Genomic DNA, 8,066 nt, shown 5'->3' on the forward strand with positions numbered 1-8,066 from the left:
CAACCATAACCACCCACTGATCAGAAAGCCTTCCCTGACCAAATTCCTAGCATCACACCGGCACATCCCCAAGGAAGAGGTGGACTTCTTACAGATTCTGCACGAATGCAACATAGAAACCGCAAGGCAGATGCAACTGATTTCATGGTTCTACGATGATCCTAATGTTGTGCCCTACACAATGCAAGACCTAGCAAATCAGCGAGCCAAATTTCGCAATGAGTACCGCAGCGCAGACATGGGCAGCATGATTGCATACTTTGAGGAGCTGATTTTTCTTAGATAGTGCCTTGTGGAGCTCCTCAACAATGAACTTGGCCCAGTTAAGATCTTTAACTTTCTCAAGGTTGCGTTGCAAAAATACAAGGAACAAAAGGGGACAACAATTAAGATGGAAGGAAACAATGCGGTTACCATGCAAACATGATAGAAGTTATGAGAAGCAATAGGTAAACTAACCACCACATAGTCAAGAATGTCAAATACTTACCAGCACACCGTACCATCTGGGGCTGACCTTGTTGGAAGTAGTAGGCACAATCACGGTATTGCCGGCAAGCATAAGCCACATCGGCCTGAAATTATCGTCATGATTGTCAGAATTAGTGATAAGCTCAAGGATATTTGTCATGTTCGGCGTATAATCAAGATCACCAAACATATCCTTACCCAATTCATAGTTTTTTTGCCAAGATCCCTACAAGGATCGTTTTTATGGTCTGAGAGCGCACCAAGTGGTGCATCCAGCCGTTGCTATGTGTCGCCTGCTAGACGTTCCCTCCGGATTTCGTCTTTGTACACATTTTTGGGTTTTAGATGTGTTCTTTTCTCCTTTTTTGGCTTTTTGGATTTTTCCTTGTTTTTCCTAAGTTCAAGAATTTTTTCAAAGCACAACTGTGCTTCTCGAAAAAATAAAATGACTTGGACTCCTTTTTTGGGGTTTTCTTGAGAAAAAAGTTTACTAAAACCTATTAACATGAATTCTAGTTTTGAAGATCTCTGCTTGGGCTTTGGACACATCGATCTAGATATTAAACATTCTGAATTAGCGAGTCTTAAAAAATACAGGGACGCACACATGCGAAGATGGGTTAACCTTTGTATAGGGTACCATTTAAATAGTGATTTCGTGGAATTGTTTTTTCTAGACAAGGTTGCTAGGCCATTATTGCATGGTTATAATGCTTTACAGGGATAAATAGCTGAATCATGCGCACTCCCTAACCATATGTGACGCCCCACAAGAAGGGTCGCACCATACCTATAGCTAGCTTATGAGCTTCAAAATTTGATTTCGTGGAAATGCTGAGGAGGAGTACTGTGGACCGAGGGAAGAGTGAGATAACCCAATGGGCCGTGGCCCATGGGTTTGGCTGCTCTACGGCGGCCTACCGAAGCTGCACGAGCACAAAAATTTATTATCGGCCGCCGAGTCGCTGACCAACCCAACACAAAACGACGACCAGGTCGCACACGGCCACCAACCACCCAGCAGCTGCCAGATCGGAAACGCCAGCAGACAGGCCGGCGCCAACCCCCAAAATCCACGCCATTTCCTTCCATCGGACTCCCCGAGGCCCGCCCGGCAGCCGCGTCGCGCCGCCTCGCCGCACCAACGCCATCGCCGACGCCGACGCCGACCGAACCGCAGGATGGGGCGGAAGCGCGCGGTGCTGGTGGGCATCAACTACGCGGGCACCAAGGCGGAGCTCAAGGGCTGCCACAACGACGTGGCCCGCATGCGCCGCTGCCTCGTCGACCGCTTCGGCTTCGACGACGCCGCCGTTCGCGTCCTCTCCGACGCCGACCCGGCCGCGCCGCAGCCCACGGGCGCCAACATCCGCCGCGAGCTCGCGCGCCTCGTCGCCGACGCGCGCCCCGGGGACTCCCTCTTCTTCCACTACAGCGGCCACGGCACGCGCCTGCCGGCCGAGACCGGCCAGGACGACGACACCGGCTACGACGAGTGCATCGTCCCCTCCGACATGAACCTCATCACAGGTCCGCAGATCCGGAACCGCCCTTTCGTTTTGTCTCCTGCCATGTTTGCTCCTGTACTTGTTTTGATCATAGGTGGGGATCGAATCGAATGCTCGGTGAGACGGTGGGATCTGAGAGGGACGTTTTTTTACGACTTAGTAGCAAAATTACCACTGTGTTGATTTCTGAATTTCCGATTGGATTAGTTTTCAGATAGCATATTGTGGTAATTTTTCAGACTTGTCAGCACATTATCAACTTTGTTGTTGGACGGATCAACTGTCAGAGAGCGCAAAACTATTTCGTTGTACAATCAACTGATTTCTTAGGCCGTGCTACTTATGCAAAATGGCAAGAGAGTCTGCAGGTCATCTGTTTGATGTCAGATTTTCTTCTGCCAAAAATCGTAATCTAAATAAAATTTGGCCTCATTTGCTTTGCTAACAAGGCCCCATTCCGAATGCTACTCAGATTTGCATGTCACAAAATTTTGGTTTGGTTTGGTAAGTAGCAAGAGTTTGTTACCTCTGTTTTATACCGATTCAAACTGGCAAACACTAATCTAATCAGAAACATGTTGCTGGACCAGCAGGACTTAGTCTCCACACTCCTAACCTAAGTTATTACTCCGTACATTACCAATTTTTGTCATGGAACAGGTCACAAACATAAAAATAATCAAGATCTGCATTCCTTAAACCGGTTTAGTCCTAGACGTGCAGAGGGTACCGAGTTAATTCAAAATGTGTAGTGGAACATCATCAACCAAACTGTGTCATAACTCATAAGTCATCATGGTCCATTTTTTTAACAAAAGAAGTTTACAGAAGATCTGTTATGTCATCAACCAGCCATGTGTGGCACTTGTTTGGCTTGCCTGATTCATGATTTTCCTTCTTGCAATAGAATGTTCAGATCCAACTTCAACTCATGGGCAGTTAGGCTGATGGCTATCTGCAGATAATTTTTTAATGCATCGATAATGCTCTGATTTTAAATATTCAGTTTTGCTAAAGCACATTTAGATGTGCCCTAAGTATTACACATCAACCAATACATAGAAGTAGAGCAATTAATAGCTAACATCATGCATCTCTTCCTGTCAACCGTTCTAATTTTCTTCTTTGCACTGCAGACCAAGACTTCACAGAACTCGTGCAAAAAGTTCCTGATGGCTGCCTGTTCACCATAGTCTCCGACTCCTGCCACAGCGGTGGCCTACTTGACAAAGCCAAGGAGCAGATTGGCCACAGCACAAAGCAGAACCAGGCACAGAAAGGCAAACGGGAAGAGCGGTCTGATTCCGGCTCTGGCGGCTTCCGGTCGTTCCTCAAACAGACCGTCCGCGAAGCGTTCGAGTCCCAAGGAGTTCACCTCCCTCGCCGTGGCGGCCAGCAGGGAAGCTACGATGACGATGAAGCCGAGGAGCCAAACCTGGACTCGGCAGAAGGACACGCCAAGAACCGGTCGCTGCCCCTCTCGACATTCATCGAGATGCTCAAGGAGAAGACAGGGAAGGATGACATCGAGGTCGGCTCGATCCGGATGACGTTGTTCAACATTTTCGGCGACGACGCCAGCCCCAAGATCAAGAAGTTCATGAAGGTGATGCTGGACAAGCTCCAGCAGGGCCAGCACGGGGGCGTGGTGGGCTTCGTGGGCGCCCTGGCACAGGAGTTGCTCAAGGCCAAGCTGCAGGGCAAGCAAGAGGATCTGAAGCCGGCGATGGAGCAGGAGGTGAACAGCGTCGAGGAGGTCTACGCCGGAACGACGGCTAGGGTGCCCCACAACGGCGTTCTGATCAGCGGGTGCCAGACCGACCAGACCTCAGCGGACGCGACCACGCCCAAGGGCCTGTCCTACGGCGCGCTCAGCAACGCCATCCAGTCCATCCTCGCGGAGAAGGACAGGAAGGTGACGAACAAGGAGCTCGTGCTCAGAGCGCGCGAGATGCTGTCCAAGCAGGGGTACAAGCAGCAGCCTGGACTCTACTGCAGCGATAAGCACACTGAAGTGGCTTTCATATGCTGACAGCCTGAAACGTCCGTTGTCTTTGTCCATCCATGGGAGAAAAGATGCTTTCTCCTCGTGTGTCAACTGTCTGTGCACTGTGGTTTTGTAGGCCTGGATGCCATGTGTTGCTAAGATTGGACTGTTTTGACGTTTTCATCACAGAATAACAATCGCATGCTCTGAGGTTATACTCCCTCTGTTCCATAATATAGAGGGAGTACATTACTCCATGTTTTCTGAAAAGCAGAAAAAATAGATAAAATTACTGGAGAACAGATAAAGTCATGTCCACTACTTTATACTACTACCATATACTCTCTCTCTTCTTAAATACATAAGACATTTTAAAGATTGCACTATAAACTACTCCCTCTGTTTCTAAATATAAGACATTTTAAAGATTGCACTATAAACTACATACGGATGTACATAGACATATTTTAGAGTATAGATTTATTCATTTTGCTCCGTATTTAGTCTTCTAGTGGAATCTCTAAAATGTCTTATATTTTGGTACAAAGAGAGTATATACGGATGTATATAGACATATTTTAAAGTGTAGAAGCAGATGTAGTACAAGCCTGCCTTTACATTATCTGTATGCATCTTGCTTCCACTCTGCTGCCTTTTATGGGTAGTGGGCAACTGTATAATGAGACCACAGAACTCATATAGAACTATCATCGAGTAGTATAATGAGACCATCCGTGGTCAGGACATTCATGGCTCACGGAATAATTGGCGCCACGAGGCAATATACGAAAAAAGCTAGCACTGGCAGCCATGATCATCTCGAGCTCCACCAACCCACCAGGGCCATCACCCCCCGTACCGCCTGCCAGATCGGAGCGCCAACACACAGCTCGGCACCCCACCAACCTAGTCGCGTCCTGCAACGCCCACCGGAGCGCGTGCCGGCTCGCCGGTGCGGCGGAGTCGACGATGGGGCGGAAGCGAGCGGTTCTGGTAGGCATCAACTACCCGGGCACGGAGGGGGAGCTCAAGGGCTGCCTCAACGACGTGGCCCGCATGCGCCGCTGCCTCGTCGACCGCTTCGGCTTCGACGACGCCGACGTCCGCGTCCTCGCCGACGCCGACCCGTCCACGCCGCCGCCCACGGGCGCCAACATCCGGCTGGAGCTGGAGCGGCTCGTCGGCGGCGCGCGGCCCGGGGACTCCCTCTTCTTCCACTACAGCGGCCACGGCCTGCAGCTGCCCGCCGAGACCGGCGAGGACGACGACACCGGCTACGACGAGTGCATCGTCCCCTGCGACACCAACCTCATCAAAGGTACATGTAGGATTGGTTCATCGATTGATTGTTACGCTGAGATGTGTTCGAGAGACTGTCAAAGCGATAAGCTCCTTTGCTTGCGTGGCTGACAAGCGAAGGAGCTCCTTTGCTGCAGACCAGGACTTCACGGAGCTCGTGCGGAAAGTACCTGACGGCTGCCTCTTCACCATGGTATCCGATTCGTGCCACAGCGGCGGCCTCATCGACAAGACCAAGGAGCAGATCGGGAACAGCACCAAGCAGAGCAAGGCCCGGCAGCGGCAGCGGCAGCGACATCCATCCGCCAGCGCCAACCTGTGCGCCTCGCTCGTCGGGGCCGTCCGGGGCGCGCTCGAGTACGTCGGCATCCGCCTCTCCCGCCGTGCGCAGCAGGCGGCGGACTCGCCGGCCGGCACCGCCACGAGCCGGTCGCTGCCCCTGTCGACGTACATCCGGATGCTCAAGGAGCAGACGGGGAAGGACGACGTCGGCGTGGGCTCCATCCGGACGACGCTGTTCCACCACTTCGGCAACGACGCCACGCCCAAGATCAAGAAGTTCGTCAAGGCCATGGTGGGCGGCAAGCTCCGGCACGGCCCTGATCAGGCCGGCACAGTCGCATCCACGGGCACGGAGCTGATCCCGGAGGCTAAGACGAAGGGCATCGAGGCCGACGCGCTCGGGCCAGCCATGGAGCAGGAGGTGCGGAGCGTCGAGGAGGTGTACGCAGGAGCCGTGGCGGAGGTGCCTCCGCCGCGCAACGGCGTCCTGATCAGCGGGTGCCAGACCGACGAGTCCTCGGCGGACTTGACCACGGCCAGCGGCGTGTCCTACGGCGCGCTCAGCAACGCCATCCAGGCCGTCCTCGCGGAGGAGAAGCGCGGGAAGGTGACCAACAGGGAGCTCGTGCAGAGAGCGCGCGGGCTGCTGTCCAAGCAGGGGTACGTCCAGCAGCCTGGCCTCTACTGCAGTGATGAGCATGCTGATGCCGCCTTCATATGCTGATTGGCGAAGCATCACATTCAAATGAGTTAATTGCATGAACATACCATATTTGTGCACCGTGTAATGAATCAGTACCACCATCTCTGCATGTCGCATTTCAGTACCACCATTTTTCTTAATCTTTGCAAAATGGACTGGCAGCCGTATAAGCGTGTATTGACGGTGTATCTTACATGCCTGGCCCGCCTGTCAGGCGCCACGTTGGCCAAAAGGCACGTGCCGTTGCGCTGATTGGGACTAGTCCGACGCGGTCGGACTTAACTGGCTCGGTCGAACCGAGCCGTCACCCCGATGAACTCTGGCTCTCCTCTCCCCACTCCTGTCCTCTCCCCTATCCTCACAGGCGATGGCCACGGCGACCACCGGCGGCGGCGGTGTCGTGGGCGACTACGACGACCTTCATGGCCTCGAGAGCGAAGACCACGTGGTGCTGGACGGATCCAGTTCCTCTTATGACACCGGCAACGAGGAAGAGGAGGAGGAGCCCCCCTTTCCATGGAGCAACGGGTGCGGCTAGCCGAGATGTAGTTGGCCAACCCCACCACGAGCTATGAATGGACTAGTGGAGTAAGTGGAGTGATGTAAATCCGTTTATTTCTTCTTTTTTCATGTTAAAATCATATGGGCTACAATTTGTGGTGTGCAACACTGAAATTTGTTCATTTTGTCGTGGATTGTAGGTTAGATGATACTATATGGGATGTTAGGATTCACTTTGATGTTGGGCATACTTTGTATAGGAAGATTTGCAGCTCAGATGTCACATTCCAAAATACGTATGCACTATTGACAGTAGTAGGATTTAATTTGAATGATGAACTGTACCACACAAAGAATATTGCTACAGGAGGTGAAAGAGAGCATGGACTTGACCTGATTGACACAAACATCAAATTGTAGCAACTGAAGAAGCAGAATGAGGAATCATTAGTGCCGAATTTGTTAGTGAGGGCAACTGCAGCTGTGAGTTCAGGATTTGTTAGAGAGGGCAACATTAATCAGAGATTAGATGATTTGGCTACAGTCTTATATGAACCACTTGTTGTGTATGATCTCAGTGATCCATGTATTTTTGTTGTTGATGGTAATGGTGTAGTTTTTCATAGTTAGGGCAGCAGCAGTAGTAGTATGCAACCTACTACTCAGCATGCTGCTATGTGCACACCAGAGAGTAGAAATGTCAGTAAGGGGAAGCTTTCAGTTGTGTTTGAGGAAGAGGAACTGGAGGGGTATAAGAGTACTGATGAGGAGAATGCATATAATAGTGATAACAACCCTTTCAGCCTGCAGAATTACAATATTCCTCATGAGAAAGATGAAGATGAATATGAAGATGAAGATAAAGATTCAGAAGAGGATCACTTACATTATGAGGGGAACACTGATGTTGAGGATTTGTTTGAGGAGGGGGATGAGGAGGAGGTGAATTGTGTTTCAGTAGAAGAACCACCCATGCACCAACCTGCAAGGAAGAGACAGAAGCTACCAGTTAGGAGAGGTCCCACAACGAGATCACAATAGTGTTTTAGAGGAGGAGCAACCTGGTTTCATTCCTTCATCAGATGAGGAAGATCATGGGCTGTTGTTTGACTGTGAGGATGATGGATATGAGGAACCATCATTTGTCCTAAAAATGCAAGAAAAGTAGGGCCAAGAAAATAAAACCTAGGATATGGTACAATGAAAAACTTGAGTAACCACATCAGCAGTTGTTCTGTACATGTGCTTTAAGAATCAACAACAATTCAGAGAAGCATTGTTGAGCTTGCACATTAGAGATGCAAGGAATTTCAGG

The 8,066-nt window shown here is 50.7% G+C and overlaps 1 pseudogene across 1 annotated transcript; it reads left to right on the plus strand.

Moving 5' to 3' along the window:
* The first annotated feature begins 1,534 nt into the window (after positions 1 to 1,534).
* Positions 1,535 to 6,390, plus strand: LOC123443734 (annotated as a pseudogene). The gene is made up of 5 exons (XR_006630804.1): positions 1,535 to 2,001; positions 3,116 to 3,993; positions 4,103 to 4,177; positions 5,403 to 5,458; positions 5,732 to 6,390. The product of XR_006630804.1 is annotated as a metacaspase-5-like (transcript).
* The last annotated feature ends 1,676 nt before the right edge of the window (positions 6,391 to 8,066 follow it).

This window comes from Hordeum vulgare, chromosome 1H (genome assembly GCF_904849725.1).
Source record: "Hordeum vulgare subsp. vulgare chromosome 1H, MorexV3_pseudomolecules_assembly, whole genome shotgun sequence".
NCBI lineage: Eukaryota > Viridiplantae > Streptophyta > Magnoliopsida > Poales > Poaceae > Hordeum > Hordeum vulgare.